The 17,824-nt window shown below is 36.3% G+C and overlaps 1 protein-coding gene across 2 annotated transcripts in view; it reads right to left on the bottom strand.

Moving 5' to 3' along the window:
- SPATA16 (spermatogenesis associated 16) overlaps positions 1-17,824 on the bottom strand; it is a 257,968-nt gene that overhangs the window by 68,976 nt on the left and 171,168 nt on the right. The gene's annotated exons all lie outside the window — the stretch shown is intronic.

The following is a 17,824-nucleotide window of genomic DNA, read 5'->3' on the forward strand; positions in this document are numbered from 1 at the left end:
TTTGTACTTTAAAAAACTAATTGAAATATCTAGATATAAGTATTTTCTATAAATAACACAACAAAGTACATTTTCCCCCCTTCTTCCAATGCCTAGGAAAGCCTTTTGGAGTAGGAGAAACCTTTCTCAGCTTTTTCCCACCAAAGCTTCCCTTCCCTCCAGATCACAAGAGCCACTTGACATGGATTTGGCTATTTAAGAAGTTCTTTAAATTTTCTTTGCTCATGTACCATTCTTGATAAAGCCAGCCATCACCCTGAGCTTCCTGTTTTAACTAGGTCCATTACTATTTGAAACAGACCAAAAGGAAAGTTATGTGAAGTTTTAAAAGGAATTTATTCCTTTCCTACAACTTTTCCTTCTAATGAGGGTTGAACATTGAATAAAAAGTGGAAATGTCTATAGTTATCTCATTTTTCTGAAAATAGCATAAAAGCATATTACAAAAACCTGTATTTATTTATAGGAATAAGTTTTTTTCAGTGACAACTAAGAGTGCCAACAATCTTAAGGAAAAAGAATAGATTTGAACTGTCCAACAAAGAAAAAAAGATTTAACAAACAGCAATTTATATTATTACCGTCATAGCACTTTGTAAACAAGTTTCTGATTGGTATTAAGAGCAATAAGGAATTGATTTTAAACTGAGAAACCTAATTGTTCACCGCCTATTCCATTTCTCAAGTGACTTCCAGTAGCCTCTATGATCATCTAGACTGTGTGCAACAGAGCAGCTTTGTAAAAATTTTCTGGATGTAAAGGGTCCTCCTTTCTCTGAGGGGCTCAGACAATGATGTAAACTTTACAATTTACATTTTAAATTTGTTGTGGGGCGAATTTCAGAATGGCTGAATGAAAGAGCTTACATTGCCCACCATATTGCCCTTCCCAGCTTTGAGGAACTGTCAGGGGAACAAAGAATACAACTGTGATTCCAAACCCAGAGCTAGCCCTCAGCGGAGGTAGCAATGGATTATGAGTGTACAGCAGGATCTGGGTGCTGAGTCCTGGATGCCAACTTTGGAAGGCCAATAAGGGTAATGCAGCCAGCAGGTCTGGAATTCAGAGATGTGGATTGAGAACTCAAATATGGTGTTTAGGTACCAGGTTCGGTTCACAGCTGGAGCCAATCAGGGGATGGCCTGTCCAGACCAAAAATGTAAGTAATCATACCTAGATGAGTGTGGGAGGATATGCTGAAGAGGGAAGCTGTTTTAGACCTGAGTTTAAGGTCATGATCTGACTTTTTTACCTTTTGTAAACTATTCCCATATTAGCTTGCCAGAGTTGCCATACTGGGTGCCTTAAATGATGGAAATTCATGGCTCCAGAGGCTAGAAGTCTGAGATCAAGGTGTCTGCAAGATTGCTTTCTTCTCAGGCCTCTCTCCTTGACTTGTAGATGGCTATGTAGCTTCTTGTGTCTCTACATGGGTTTGTTTGTTTGTTTTTTTTCCTCTCTGTATGTCTGTATCCTAATCTCGTTTTCTTATAAGGACATCAGTCACATTGGATTAAGACCCACCTAAAGACCTCATTTGAACTGAGAACTGAGAACAAACTAAGGGTTGATGGGGGGTGGGAGGGAGGAGAGGGTGGGTGATGGGTATTGAGGAGGGCACCTTTTGGGATGAGCACTGGGTGTTGTATGGAAACCAATTTGACAATAAATTTCATATATAAATAAAAAAAAATAATTAACACTTTAAATACCTACTTCCAATACAATGACAATCTGCAGCACCGGGCTAGGACTCCAGAATATGAATTTTGGGGGGACACAATTGATCCCATAATAGTTCCTAACTCCCAAATAGCTTTTCTCTAAATATCTTGGTGAAGGGTATTTTGCTTTAAATTCTGGCTCAAAAAAATTAACAAAGGTATTTAATTCTCTAGTTTGCTTCCAGAGAGACATTAACAGTATCTCAGTAAGGCCAAGATAGAAGAAAGCACTCTCTTCATCCCATTTCTTTTCCAACTACTGGCAGCTTAAGTGACTGCTGGCAAGGTAACTTTGCTAAGCCATCTCACAGCAGGGACAGTAAGACTCGTGCCCAAGAGCCTATACCAGCTTTTTTGCAAGTGGCAGAAGTGTGGGTTTTGTGTGGCAGCTTGATCTGTTCATTTAAGGCACTGTACTCTTGGTTTGCTGCTCAGCGAATTGCATTTAGGGTTTCACAGGGCTCTCCACTCAGGAGGGTATGTGCTGGGGCACAGCCTCCCTCTCTCACTAATCACAGTCAGTAGATATGGGTCTTTTTGTGGTTTCTGCCCTCCATCTTGAAGATGCGTAAGGAGGTGGGTGAGTGAGCAAAGTGTGTATGTGAGAATAATAATTGAAGTTTCCATAGAGATACTTTCTCAAAACACATTATTATAACCCCAAGAAAAAATTCTATAAGATAGAGTAGAAATGAGAACACAAATTACCCTTTCACCAGATCCTGACACATCCTTTTTGTGTCTTTATGTATTAATATTTTTTGTTCTTCCAGAGACAGAGAATCTTGGGGCTTTGAATCTGTCTCACATTGTTCTTGTAAAGGAATACAGTATATATTATATAGAGTATTATATTACTGTATTGGTATATTACATAGAGTCTAATATATATATAAATATATACACACACACACACAGACACACACACTATTATATGTGTGTATATGTGTTTATATATACCATTTATATATAATATTTCTGGTGCATTATTGAATGACTCAGTGAAATAATCTAGAAAAAAATTTAGCATTACTAAAATAGAGGGAATTTTTGACTGTTTGAGTTAGACACCAAAATATCAGGTTTTCATTTTGTGATGATAATGATTTAGTAATTTAGGGTTGGGCTTGCCTTTCATGAAGAGTCTAATATCAGCAAATGAAAGATTATGCTTAAGGATTTTTAAACACTGGAATGTTTTGTAATAATCATAGGTACTAGAATATAGATTGTAAACTATTTCTAATCATCAAAGATTTTCCTTGATTTTGAAAATAAATGGAGGAAGAGACAAGGTGAGGAATTGCAGCTTGTAAAAAGTAAGATGCACCAAGAAATCTGTTGCATTTCTACACACGAATAATGAAACAGCAGAAAGAGAATTTAAGAAATCAAGCCCATTACAATTGCAACAAATATAAGAAGATATGGAGGAATAAACCTAACCAAAGAGGTAAAAGACCTATACTCTGAAAATTATAAACACTGATGAGAGAAATTAGAGATGACACACACAAAAAGGAAAACATTCCATGGTCATGGATTGGGAAAACAAATATTGTTGAAATGTCTATACTACCCAAAGCAATCCCTATCAAAATATCAACAGCATTCTTCACAGAACTAGATCAAACAATACTAAAATTTGTATGGAACCACAAAACACCCTGAATAGTCAAAGCAGTCTTGAAAAGCAAAGCAAAGCAAAGCTGGAGGCATCTCAATTCCAGATTTCAATTTATATTACAAAGTTGTAGTAGTTAAAACAGTATGGTACAAAAATAAACACAAAAATAAACACATACATCAATGGAATAGAAAACCCAGAAATAAACTCACAATTATAGGGTCAATTAATCTTCAACAAAGCAGGAAAGAATATCCAATGGGAAAGACTATCTCTTCAACAAATGGTGCTGGGAAAACTGAACAGTAACATGCAAAAGAGTGAAACCGGACCATTCTCTTTCACCATACACAAAAAATAAGCTCAACAGAGATTCAAGATCTAAATGTGACACCTGAAATCATAAAAATCCTTCAAGAGAGCACAGGCAGGAATCTCTCTGACATTGGCTGTAGCAACTTTTTTGAGGCAAGGGAAACAAAAGCAAAAATAAACTGTTGGGACTACATCAAAACACAAAGCCTCAGCACAGTGAGGGAAACAATCAACATAACTAAAAGGCAATGTATGGAATGAGAGAAGTTATTTGCAAATGACACATCTGATAAAGGGTTAGTATCCAAAATATATAAAAGAACTTCTAAAACTCAATACCCAAAAAACAAAGGGTCCAATTAAAAAATGGACAGAAGACATGACAATTTTCCAAAGAAGACATACAAATGGCCAAGAGACACATGAAAAGATGCTCAACATCACTTATCATCAGGGAAATGCAAATCAAAACTACCATGAGATATCACCTCACACTTGTCAGAATGGCTAAAATCAACAAGAAGCAACAGGTAGTGGTGTGGATGTCGGGAAAGGGGAACCCTCTTGCACTGTTGGTGGGAATGCAAACTTGTACAGCCACTGTAGAAAACAGTAGAACTACCCTGTGATCCAGTAATCGCACTACTAGGTATTTACACAAAGAATACAAAAATACTGAATCAAAGGGATAAGTGCACCCTTATGTTTATAGTAGCATTATCTATAACAGCCAAATTATGGAAACAACCCAATGTTCATTTATTGATGAATGGATAGAAAAGAGGTAGCATATATATATATGAATATATACATGCATATATATGTATTAATATTACTCCAATATTATTCATGTATATATATGGAATATTATTCAACCATAAAAAAGAATGAAATCTTGCCATTTGCAGCAACGTGGGTGGACCTAGAGAGTATAATGCTAAGTGAAATAAGTCAGAGAAAGACATTTCACTCATATATGGATTTTAAGAAACAAAGGAGCAAAGGGGGAAAAAAAAGAGAAAGAAACAGGCAAACCAAGAATCAGACTTAACTATAGAGAACAAATTGACGGTTACCAGAAGGGAGGTGGACAGCGGGGGGGTGGGTTAAACAGGTGATGGGGATTAAGGAGTGCACTTGTTGTGGTGAGCACCTGGTGATGCATGGAATCGTTGATCACTATATTTTATGCTTGAAACTATTACACTGCAATATTAACTGGAATTTAAATAAAAACTTTAAAAAGTAACCTATACTAAAAGATATATTTTAAATGATACTTTTTAATTTGACAAAAATTTTCTGCAGTTGAGTTATTCTTTCCCAATGTGTGAGTTTCTCTGGTGTCAATAAATGTTGCACGTGTACAAAGAATGGGGAAAACAGTCAGTACACATGTTCTGTTGTTAAGTGTGCATTGCTGTTAATTATGCTTTCTCTGTTGCTACACACACAAAAAGGCTTTGAAATTAGGTGTTTACATTTGGGGCTTCTAATAACTCTCTATTGTTATCCTCACATTTGTCAAGTTTTAAAGCTTATAGTTATATAAACCAAGAGTGTATGTGGGCAGCTCATTTCCTCTACAAACAGTAACTTATAATAATTTCTCCTTGTTCTTTAGCTAAGCAAAAAAATCCATTTGCTACCTCAGAAATCAATTTGCCCAGGATAATTTTACAACAAGGGAGACGATGGGGGAGACGGGGAAAGAGAGATACTCTGTCAACAGTAAAGGAAAAGCCATCACAGTAGAGGGAAAAGAAGACTAGCAAAAAAAGAAACACTATTCACTTCCTCTTCTAAATCCAAGAGAGTTGCTTCTTCCTGGTAAATTTTTAAGAGCACTCAGGGTGCCTAGGATAAATCTGGCAGAAACTATAAACATTTTCAGGATGATGAGATTATGAAATTTTCCCCATATTTTTGCTGGAGGATTTCAACAAATTGCAACCTTTCAACTATGTGTCCAGTGATAGTGATTCAGTAGTAGAAATCTTGTCAGTTCAAATTAGAAAATGTGATCAAATTATTATAGATTATTATCAAATTATTCCTTTAATGCTTCCAATATCAGAGTTGGCCATAATTGCAGTAAATTGCTTTACTTACAAGATTAGATCTGGAAGGAACCTTGGGAATTTTCCAGCCCAATTCACTGAATTGGAGATGAATTAAGTGACTTGAAGAGGCTTAAGTGGCTTTTCTCAGGATGAACATCTTTTTAATTTTATAGAATTCAGAATTAGGGTCTCAAATATTATATTTCACTTTCTCTTCAAAAATTATGGTTTTACCTCCTGGGACTCTCTTGTTTAAAAACAGTCATATTAAACACCGGTTTAAAATCTAAATCATTTACTTTCGTTTTGTGGTATATGTGAGTGCTACAGAATTTTAGAACATATACATGTATAAGTGTCCTGGGCACGTGGTTAGGCATTTTTCAGGCCCCCTTGCAGTTAAGCATAGCCATGTGGCTCTGTGTGGATAAATGGAATGTGAGTGGGAAGGATACTTTTTCTTGGCATTGCCCATAAAACTCTGCCTAGTGTGATCCTCCATTTTCTTTCTCTATCAGCTTCCTGAAGAGGGAAGACTGCCAAGACATGGAGGAAGATGGAGGTATATAGTGGAAGAACTATGGGTTCTCATTATTGCTGATTTTGGGAGAACCAATCAGAAACACCCAGGAACTGCAACAGTGAGTGAGAAATTGACTTTTATTGTTTTAGGTTACTGAAATATTGGAGTTGTTTGTTTTAGCAGTTAGTCTACCCTAATTCACAAACAATAATAAACAAAAATTTGAATCTCTTTCATAATCCATTTTTCCTTCTAAGCTTTACGTATTGTTTTAAAAGTAAACAAAAAACATGGTGTTTAAAGAGATAAAATAACTTTTCATTTAGCAGTGTGATAGATGCTTTTTTATAGATAGAATAGATCCTATTTCTTTTAATTCTCATAAAGTCTTAGTATTACTCGTGAATGAATATTATGATTGTATTATTCTCAGAGTTCACATTAGACTCAAAGGAAGCAGTGCTCTACTTTCAAGCTATAAATGATTGAGACAGGAATCTTTAGATTTTAGTGGCTAATATGATTCTTTGCTATTACATTAATAATGATGTAATTTTGAATGATGACTGGAATTTTCTAGAAAATGGAAAAATAAAATTTTGTGAGCAATAATTTTCAAATTTAATCCTTTTGAATATATATGGGTTCAATTTGAAAGAGTCCAATTTTCTTGAAATTTAAGATTAACTTAAAGAACAGATTTTCCTAAAGAGCAAAACATCTTTCCTTGAGATTTCCCTATAAACCTATTCACTGTATCACTTATGTAATAGCCAAGATTGACATTTTAATGATGATTTTATTAATATAATGGTATGTCAGAATAAAATATGTAATAATTGATTGTTTGCCCCTGCCTTGATGATCAACATTTTAAGGCTGAAATATTACCTTGCATTTATGAGAGTTCTTTTATTGAACAACCTTCACTGAAAGTTCTGTATATTCTAATATAAGGGAATATTTGGCAGCTTTGCCATTACATTTATCAATCCAGTGATGTGAAAGTCATGTCTTCATGCAATTTAAATCAAGAAATTTAAATTTTTATTTGCAGTATCTGACCAAAGATTGTATGAACAGGTTACTTGTACTGATGTGAGCATATAATGAATTTTTTTAATGTTATTTATTTTTGAGAGAGACAGAGTGTGAGCAGGGGTAGGGCAGAGAGAGAGGGAGACACAGAATCTGAACAGGTTCCAGGCTCTGAGCTGTCAATACAGAGCCCAATGCAGGGAAAAAACTCACGAACTGAGAGATCTTGACCTAAGCCAAAGTCGGACGCTTAACTGACTGAGCCACCCAGGTGCCCCTGAACAAATTTTTATATAGCTGTTGTGAATTTTTTACTTTGCAATACATCCTATTTAAAAATAGCCATAATAAATATCATTTTGAATTATAAACATTTAATTTACTTTAGTTTTGCAGTGTATGTGAGTTCTATAGAATTTTAGAACATATGTAAGTATATATATATCCATTTAGTGTGTGTGTGTGTGTGTGTGTGTGTGTGTGTGTGTGTGTGTGTGAGTGTGTATGTGTACACTGTTGTCCACCATCCAGTCTGGTTAGGGTTAGAGTTAAGGTTTTGATTATATATGATGCTTCCGTTAGCTGAATAACTTCAGCATTGAATGACTAAAATTCACTCTGTATTAACTTTTAATCATATTTGATAGCAAAATTTTATTTCCATGTCCCTTTAGCATAGAACTAAAGAGATGAAAAGAAACTAAGATATTATTTTAAAATCACTCAACTTCATAACCAAGGTAACTGAATCTTGCTGAGTTCTGGTGACTTAACTCAGGTAACAAAATTAGAGAAGAAAGCAGGACAAGAAAGCAAGTCTCCTAAACCAATGCTTTCTCTTATGCTAAGTGATTTTTCATCCTTCTAGTTAGACAGCAAATTTGTAGAATTACAAGATCAAGTTTTACTTTCTTTTCCCATGACTATCTTATTCCTGTCTTCAAAGACATCAAGAACTTGACTCTAACTCTAACAGAGAAACAAACAGACCACATCAAACCTAAACCAGGTCAAGATCCTCTTCAAAACAATAACCCTAACAGAAAACAGAATAGTCATCCTTCATATCTCCTGGCCACAATAAGACTGTTTTGTCCATCAGCCCCTCATTAGATTTAAGGAATGCGATCAACTAGAATGCCTGTCTCAAAGAGAAATATTTACAAAAATTAAATGAAAGCCTTCTTGATAGGGGAACTTAAATAATAATGTGCTTGAGTTCATCTAGCTTATTTAATGGTAAAGTACATATAATTTATAAATAGAATTTAAAGTACATTCATTATAAAGACCCTGAATCATTTTCTGCTTGCACACTAAAGAAAAATCAGCTGATAGAAACTCAAGAGTTATAAGTGTGGGTTTCAGCAGCCTCCAGACTCTTTAGGATGCCACAGAGCTTTTATTCCTGATGATTTAAAATGAATCACCAAAAGGTATCACAGGAATAAATAGCTACATTACCTGTAATTATTTCATAAGCACAAACGGGTATTACTAATGGGCTTTAGCCTCTGTGTTTGGTGGTAAATGTCAACACAGTTTGGGACCCTTTTTTTGTCATTGTGCATTTCTTCTCTATACTTAGTTTAATTATATGAAGATAGATATTCCTATTCTTAACTGTATATTGTTTTCTGATTGCATTTCTTGACTGGTGGTTTTAGATTGGGGTATGACTTGCTGGTGCACAGAGCTGACTGATGGTTGGGACGAGAACCTGGTGACCTGGTTCCCAGACTTGTACTTCTTTTGTTTTGTCCGCTAGTACGCAAGATGACTTTGAGTGGAAAAGTGTAGGATGCCCTTGAAATGCTGTATACTGGAGGAATTGAAAGAATCCAAGTATGCTTAATTTGGAGAGAAGACGTTAAGTTTCAGGGACTAACTTTCTGTCATCAGAGAGCAACCTGCTATTGTATGTACTCTGCGTAGGTAGACTTCATTTAATTCATTGACAAATCTGTAAAACTCCTTTACCAATTAAATGAGTGCTCTTGGGCAATGGCTAAGTGCTATAGATAAATTATTCTCTTTACTTGCTAAGGCAACACTGGAAAACAGATATTATTATCCCATTTTAAAGATTAGGAAAACCCAGTCTTTATATTATACAATATGCAGTACTTCACATGGCTACCTTGGGACTGAGCTGGTACTCAGCAGTTCTAGCTCAGTCTGAGCCTCTTGCTCTGAGCCATTTATGGTGTGCAGACTCACAAATGAAGTTTATAGCTTCCATAAAGCTTCACAGGGCATAAGAGGAATCCTTAGCAGGGGGAAAAACGTTCTGATAGAGCCTTCCAATGAGGAAGCTATTCATCTTGGAAGCTAGTAGCTCCATGGTCCTGGTGGTACACAGACCAAGGAGAGATGATGGTCTATCTAGGATCTAGTGAAAGGTACTGTTTGTGTAGAAAAATGTATTTATAGTGCTATAGTCTATCACTCAAAATTTGTCTTTGGTTTACTTCCATATCCCCATAATTTCTTTTCTCTCACAAGTTTCAGCTTTGTCCCAGCAACCAGATACCTCTTCTTCTTTGTTATTATTTCTCTTATTTATCTGCAATAAATATTTTCCAGGCTGTGACTCCTCCTGGAGGACTTTAATTTTTAGGAGGTAAGAGATTGCAGGAAGACACTATTATGGAGCACGTATCCTCCTATATGTAACTTCCCATCAACAAGAGGTCTCAGAAGGCGCATAATTGTATCTGTGAGAAATGTGACAGACCTGTTGTGTGTATGTGTGTGTGTGTGTGTGTGTGTGTGTGTGTAATACTGTATATTACACACTGTATATTTACTATACATACACACACAAATATATATCTATATATCTATAAATATTTATTATGCACCCATACACATACTCTATGACAATAGCAAACTACAACTTGAAGTCATATTAGATGAAATGAAATGAAATGCTATCTTTAAGAGACCTGCCACTATATTTCCAAGTTATGTGTCCAATCTCCAGTTTTATTTCCGATCTGGGCCTTATACATGAATGTTAAATCAGGCCAACCCCCACGTGATGAAGAATAAATAAAATGAAGACTTGTCATGGTAATTTTGGTGTTTTCTGTCTCTTTAGGTTTGGGCTTGAAATAGCCCTTCCAAGGTTTTCTGGGGGCTATTGTCCCTCATAGGCTGTTGACTCCTGGTTTAGACTGCACTGTATAAAATATCATCTATGCTCTCTTGGATAAAAAAAATAGGTCAGTTTAACAGTTATTTTATGATCCTAAAAAAAGCAAATCATGCCACATGTTGAAGATTGACATTTAAAATGCTGAGGCCTCATTACCTGGAAGAAGGAAGATTAGAAAAGATGAGAAAGGGATGAAAAAGGAAATGATTCAACCAGGAACTATAGGATAGGTAGAGTACACAGTCTTCAAAAATTAGTGACGAGAAGTCAATCGTATGAATTCAAGAAAAGAGGAGAATTCATATTTAATTGGCGTGCAATGCCATAAAAAGATGGCTGAATATAAATAAAAACATTAAAAGCTTTGAGCTTTACAGATTATCTTATACTTGGGTGCACACAGCTTAAAAAATTTCATGATTTCATGGAATATTTATTCTGCATCTCCAACTGCTAAAAAAAAGTGACCTCAATTTCTCTGCAAGCTTGTAAATCAATAACCCATAAAAATCTATGGGAAATATAAAAGATAACTATAAAAACCTCTAGATTTGGTTTGGATCATAACAATTTTTGTTTTTTAGATGCAAACAAAGCAAAGAAGGAATCAACATGTTTGCGAATTTAAACTGGGAGGCAAAATCTTTATGGAAACAAAATAACCTCATGGCAATCTAGTAGAATAGCACTGACTCCTGGGAATCAAATAGCTACCCTTAAATTTGTTCAAGTAAAAGAAGGCCCAAACTGCCTTAAATCTATGAAACCCATATCATTCTCAAATGAAAGAAAATGAAAAGAAACTTAGAGGTTACTTTTTGTTCTGTTAAGAACTGTCAGAAACCTAAAAAGCTTTTTAGAAGGGAAAAAAAGAAAAGGAAATGCTGACTTTATTTAAATGGTGTGAGTTTCCTTAATAACCTACTGATATTTTTACAAAACCAAACTGATACCATATAAACATATTTAATATACTTATTAATTTATGTTATTTATAAGTTAATAAATTTATTAAATATATATTTAATATATTATATAGAAATATAATATATACATACTTCTGAAGACAAATACTAAGTAAATATTTCTTAGGAGTGGCTGAAAATTGATTTTTCTTGCTTGATATGATGCCACTATTTTCTAATGAGCTTGAATTATCAACTTGCGGATAGAGGGCTGATACACAAGTGAGATGTGCGGTCCTCCTGCAGGGCCCATTCTGAGGCACTGCTCCCAAATTCTTATATGATCTGTATGCCTCATTGTTTTAGCTGGGGACAAAGCTGTTTATTTCTCAGTGGCAATTAGGGTTTCAAAAGCAGACAACCTCTGAAAAGGTGGCACTCTGACTAAAATTCACACTGAGGTGAGGTAATTGATTATATGACACATTTTTGAAAGGCGGCTTTGACTCTTGGCATGTATAGGTGGAGCGAGGAGTGGGGACAGCGTGGGGAGAAGAGAGGAATGGGGCACATAAAAAGCAACCTCATCTACTTGACAATCTGGGCAAATATGTGTCACTAAATATATATAATGATACTAAATGTACACATGGATTCAGTATGTGAATATGATTCACATTTTTTCCTCCATCCTTTCCTCTCTTCCTTCCTCCCTCCCTCTTTTCCTTCCTTTCTTCCTTCCTAATGCCTGGGACACTCACAGAACATCAAGGGAAGCACTACACTAAACTATACAAACAGCAAATAATGTCATGGTCACTATCTTCTTCACAGGAACACTCAACCTTACATCAAATACATGCCTCAATTACATCTTTCATTTTAAAGTGAACCTCTCCTACTGGCATACTACCTCAAATAGCATCAAAGCAAAGTGAAACACAGGCAGCATTTAACAACGCTGGTAACCATGGAAACATATCATTAAAGAATATATAAACAGGAATGAATAATTAGATGAGAAATTCATTTCTACATTTGTCTTTTTCCAAGACCCAGGAGGGGAAGCTCTCTTTTACCTCTCATCTCAGTTTGGACACTTCCTCTTTAGCCTGTCTTCTAACCAAGAAATAGGAGAATTCACAAAATGAGGATTTTAATACTGCCTAGCTTAATGGACAAATCTCTTTGTAGGCAAGTGACTAAAAATGACTGCAATGCTCATTGTTGTCTAGATGTAAAACTGAATGTAGGAAAGAACCTGAAGCAGCAAAGAGTTTGCTTTGGGGTTGGGAGGAGGGCAGGAAAACCTGACTTATATCCTGGTGAGAAGGGAGAGCAGTTAACATTTAAAAACAGGAAGAACAGGCTGCCTCACTTACTAGAGGCATCTACATAGTGGGAAGACTGAGGGAGAATACGGGCTAATGGATTATATCAGTTGCATTGTCAGGAAGGCAGTATCACCTGTGCAGGTACCCTGACACTCTGCCTCTGCACCTAGCAAAGCTGTACATAAACGCTATGGTAGGCAAAGCTGTTCGTAAACTTAAAAATTTGTAAATGGCCTTACAGACCGTCTAGCTGAGGGTTGTGCATCAGAATCACTTAGTTGGGGGGAAGTAGACAAACACAGTTTTTAGAACCTCACCCAACACTGTGATTCTGATGCAGTTCACCAGACCAGTGTTTGAGAATCACAGGCCTAAGCCAACTTCGTCATCATACAGCAGCAGAAACTGAAGTCCAGAGCAGGTATGATAAACCAGATTGAGTTGCTGGTCTCAATTTCCCCCATCTCTGTAACAATATTACTTTTATCATGGTTTGGCAGTGAACAGAATAACCATATATGGCTTGCTCTGGCTAACAGGATGTTAACAAGCATGGTATAAGCAGAGGCATGATATGTGCTTATATAGTTCTGCTTTCTCTCTTAGAATTCTGCATTTTGCCATAAGATAAACAGACATCAGATAGCCATTGCATGTGGACCATACTTGGGCCTCTCTACAGCTTGGAGCTAAGGGTAGCTAAGTACAGCCAAGACTAGCCTAGATCAGTCAAATCATGACTGATAAGCCAACCTACTTATTATCATGAGAAACCACTGAATTTAAGAGTGATTTGTTACACAGCAGTATTGTAGCAGTAGCTGACTAATATGGAAATGAAGTGACTTATCCAAAATTAAATCCTAGCATTGGAACTAGAAGTTACAGCTTGTGAATCGTAGGCCTGACTTCTTTCTACTTCCCTATAGTGTCTGTTTTACTTTCTTTCATTCACAGGGTTAAGCACATATATTCATTGCCTTTATAGGGTCCTTCTGCTCAACCTATATTCCTTGTATTTCAGAACATCCTGTCATCTTTCCTCGTCAGAGCTTACCTTTCCTTCCATCTTGTTCCTCAGGATTCTGCTTTCATATTTCCAAAGGGACTAAGAAGTTTCAAAATAATCCTCACAATTGTGTTCAAGAGTCATCCATTAATGAGTTAAACACTTACAGATAAAATTTCTTCTGCATATTACCTGGGGTTGACTAGAGACTCAATGGCAAATGGTGAGAATTTAAGCATGACACATGGCAGTTGACAGGAAAAATATTTTTAGGTAAGTGAGTTTGGTGCTTATTAAATTATATATAATATAAATATCATAAAGCTTGTATTGCTTTCAGACACTCCTGTCCAAATATTTTATAAACTGTATGCTTGATGGGGACAAATAAATAAACAGACTATAAACAAAGGCCATTAGGAGAAATGCTCATATGGCATTTTTATTTTGTTCCTTTCTGTGGAAACATTTTTCACATGGAAGCAAATCTTTAAAACACATTTTTATTCTACTGAATATGTAGGTGTTTTGTTAAAGATAATAAAAAAAGGGGCGCCTGGGTGGCTCAGTCAGTTGAGCGTCCGACTTCGGCTCAGGTCATGATCTCACAGCTTGTGAGTTCAAGCCCTGCGTCGGGCTGTGTGCTGACAGCTCGGAGCCTGGAGCCTGGAGCCTGCTTCTGCTTCTGTGTCTCCCTCTCTCTCTGCCCCTAACCCACTTGCATTCTGTCTCTGTCTCTCTCAAAAATAAGTAAACATTAAAAAAAAAGATAATAAAAAAATTCTGGTTGACCTTAATTTGCCTGTAATTTCATGTTGAAGATTTTATTTTTACTCTGAAATTGAGATACCATAAATCTGTATCATGTAAATGACTAATATTGGGGTAATTTTGCAATATCAAGAAGAAACACAATGAATTGGAGTAAAAAATTTAGTCTTCATTATTGGTATAAGGGATTAAGTTACATCAGTTATTGTGTATCATTGTCTGGTTAGTGCAGAGAAATTCATTAGTTTGCTGCTGTCTTGATTGCTATGTTTGAAAGAAGAAGCTAATAGATAAAACCTTAGGGTTTTCATGGAGAAAACCATGAGCACAGAAATCAATGAAGTTACAGACTGTTGGAAATCTGCAACCTTCTCCAGATACTCTGATAAATCTCAAACTCAAAGCACAAAAGTTGTCCACATTTGTGAACTTAAAATACACACACACACACACACACACACACACACAAATAGTTGTTGAAATCAATAAGCACTGATTTTTTAATAACAAATAAAGAAACTATTCCAAAATATTCTTGACATTATTGGTTTGAGTTTCATGTCAAATAATATTTAACTTGGTTGACTGACTTTAACAAATATGTATTGAATTGCTATTTGCAATGCACTACGGAAGAAAAACAGATTAGGAAGAAGTGGTGTCTAATTTAAGTACCAGATGTTTTTCTTGTTACATTTTTGTGCTAGAATGCATGCTTCTTGAGGACAGGACAAGCAGTGAGCATTTTGTTCACTGCTGTATTTGTTAATAGCACGGTGCTTTTAGTACAGTGCACGTAGCACAGTGCTTAAGACACAGTCACTAATAAGTGCTCAATAAATATTTGCTGAGTGAGTATGAATGACAAATACAATTTGAAAGTAAAGAAGAAAGTATCCACTAATGTTTTTAATGTTTATTTATTTATTTTGAGAAAAAGAGAGAGAACATGCAAACATGAGCTGGCAGAGAGAAAGGGAAAGAGAGAATCCCAAGCCGGCCCCTGCTGTCAGCACAGAGCCCAGCATGGGGCTTGATCCCATGAACCATGAGATTATGACCTGAGCTGAAATCAGAAGTCCAATGCTTAACCAACTGAACCATCCAGGCACCCAGAAAAACACCCACTAATCTAAGAGTAGTCTGCACACACTGGATTGGAAAGGTTTCGAGCTTGAATGACTGTAGTGCAGTTTCAGGAGGAACTATATGACACGAACATTCTGGGTGCTATTTTTTGCTTTGAGTTTTGGAAGCAGTAAATGTCTCCTGCTAGGCCCAATACCAAAAAGAAAAAGAGCTGTTGCAAAGAGGAGTACAGAGGGACTTAACCTGTGGTCTGTGAAAGCCATGGAAGGGCCCACAGACTGTGCACCATCTTCCTCAAGCATATGGCTGGGGAAAATCTTTTGTCTCTCAACATAGCCACCTCCTGAGTTTTGTCCCTTGAGAGTAGACTAACTTCACCAAAGAAAAATTTCGTGTTGGTGAGCTCTTTGGAAATCATTTAGGCCATTGATATCTTTAAGATGGTGAACATTCCATGCCAAGTACAAGTTGAATTGGATGGGAAGTCTTGGCATTCTCTGCACAGATGGAGGATCTGTGAAGTTGGCACTGCCTCAGCCTTCGCTGCTTCACTGAGGAAAGATGCTCCACATGTCAGGCTTTCTACAGGGGCCTGTATTGGTGTCAACAGCCCCTCCCACAATCCCAAAAGAGGTCTTTCAATTGCTGTGAAAGTCTTCAACTTCCTCAGAGCCAAGAGCTCACAACAGTGCCTTTGCAGTAGATCTTTGTCAAGACACAAGAACACACCATGAGGCTCTTTCTTAATAGAGGAGTTTGTTGGCAATTCAGAGACAAAATTTAGAAGTGATTTGGTTTGATTAATTCTTGAAAATTTTTTAAGAGAAAGGAAAACTCCTTAGAACAGATTGATAGTGAGAAGTTCATTCCAGGACTAGCTTTATAATGGCTGATATCTTAGTCACATATATGAAGCAATCTTTTGGTTAAATGCTGAATTTACTATTAGAGATGCTGCTGAAAACCTATGAGGTTTTTTTTTTTTTTTTTTTTTTTTTTTTTTTTTTTTGGTCAAGCCGCTACTGTAAATGAGGTGGCTGGAGTCAAAAACACAATATGAATTTTCTAATACTGGAGGTGAGATTGACACAGCCTTGAGAGTTTCTAGGGACAAAAATCAACAGACACTTGGCAAATGGCTTTCTCTCCTTCGAAGGTCATTTTTGTTCAGAAGGCTTTAAATTGAAACAAACTGCTGACATAGTAACTTTGATGATATAGACTTAGCAAAGATAATCTCATTGACTTGAACACAAAGGGAATGATGTAATATGAATTTTGGTTATTCTTGATGCCTGCCTATCCATATGAGATCTTGTGAGCTACAGGAGCTCTGATTCCATTCGCTATTAGAGATTTCGTGAATCAGGGTTGTACCTGTTATTGCCATTAAAGGGAAATATTGACATTGATGAGATGTTGAATACATTTTAATTTCTTATCCCAGAAAAATTGCATAACCTTTTCATAAGAGTGAAAAACCTATAATTCTCAGTATTCTATGTGTAGATCAATTTCCAATATAATGAGATAAATAGTAAGCCTATTTTTTCCCATGTTTATGTTTATGAGTACTGTTTCTAGGTGGATGCTTGTAAATTGAATCAGATTCTCAGAGAGGTTTGTCATTCAAAAAAGAAAGAAAGAAATTTGAAAAGAAACTATTAAGGTGAAGAATGGGTTGATCAAGCAGCTTGCCCCTGTTTAGTGGGGGCTCCTCTGTGCTTGTTTTGTGGGACTTCTGCAACAGAATTAGCTGTTATCTTTTCTCACTCCATTTTGCTAAGCAGTGCAAACCAGAATTGGTTCTGTTACTCACACTGCAAGAGATAAAGCCACACACCAGAAAATCCATGTGGCTGACAGCATGGCAGAAAGTGAAGGTGAGAAACCAGGAAAGGGAAATAGGAATGGAAGAAGAGGGAGTTTCGTTTCCAAATGCTATTAAATCTAGCCCTGGATCTAAGGGGTAAGTGGCTTAAGAGGTGGACTCCAGTTTACTATAAAAATCTTGAAATAAAATTGTTACTTTAGGAGTAGTGTATAAATACATAGTGGTCACTGCTTCAAAAGAGCTAATTCTCAGCCTGATTAGGGAATTTCCGTTTTGTTAATTAGTTCAGAATTGTGATGAGGTCTCAAGGTGTTTCAGAAAATGAGAGTGGCTGATAATAGGAGACTGGGTATCGAGTTGCAGAGGCATGCATGTAAGTACAGTTGTGACAAGTTATTTCCAACCCTCTCTAGCTCTGAAGAAGTGATGCT

This window comes from Herpailurus yagouaroundi, unplaced genomic scaffold (assembly GCF_014898765.1).
Source record: "Herpailurus yagouaroundi ecotype Mexico unplaced genomic scaffold, PumYag 159, whole genome shotgun sequence".
Classification (NCBI taxonomy): Eukaryota; Metazoa; Chordata; class Mammalia; order Carnivora; family Felidae; genus Herpailurus; species Herpailurus yagouaroundi.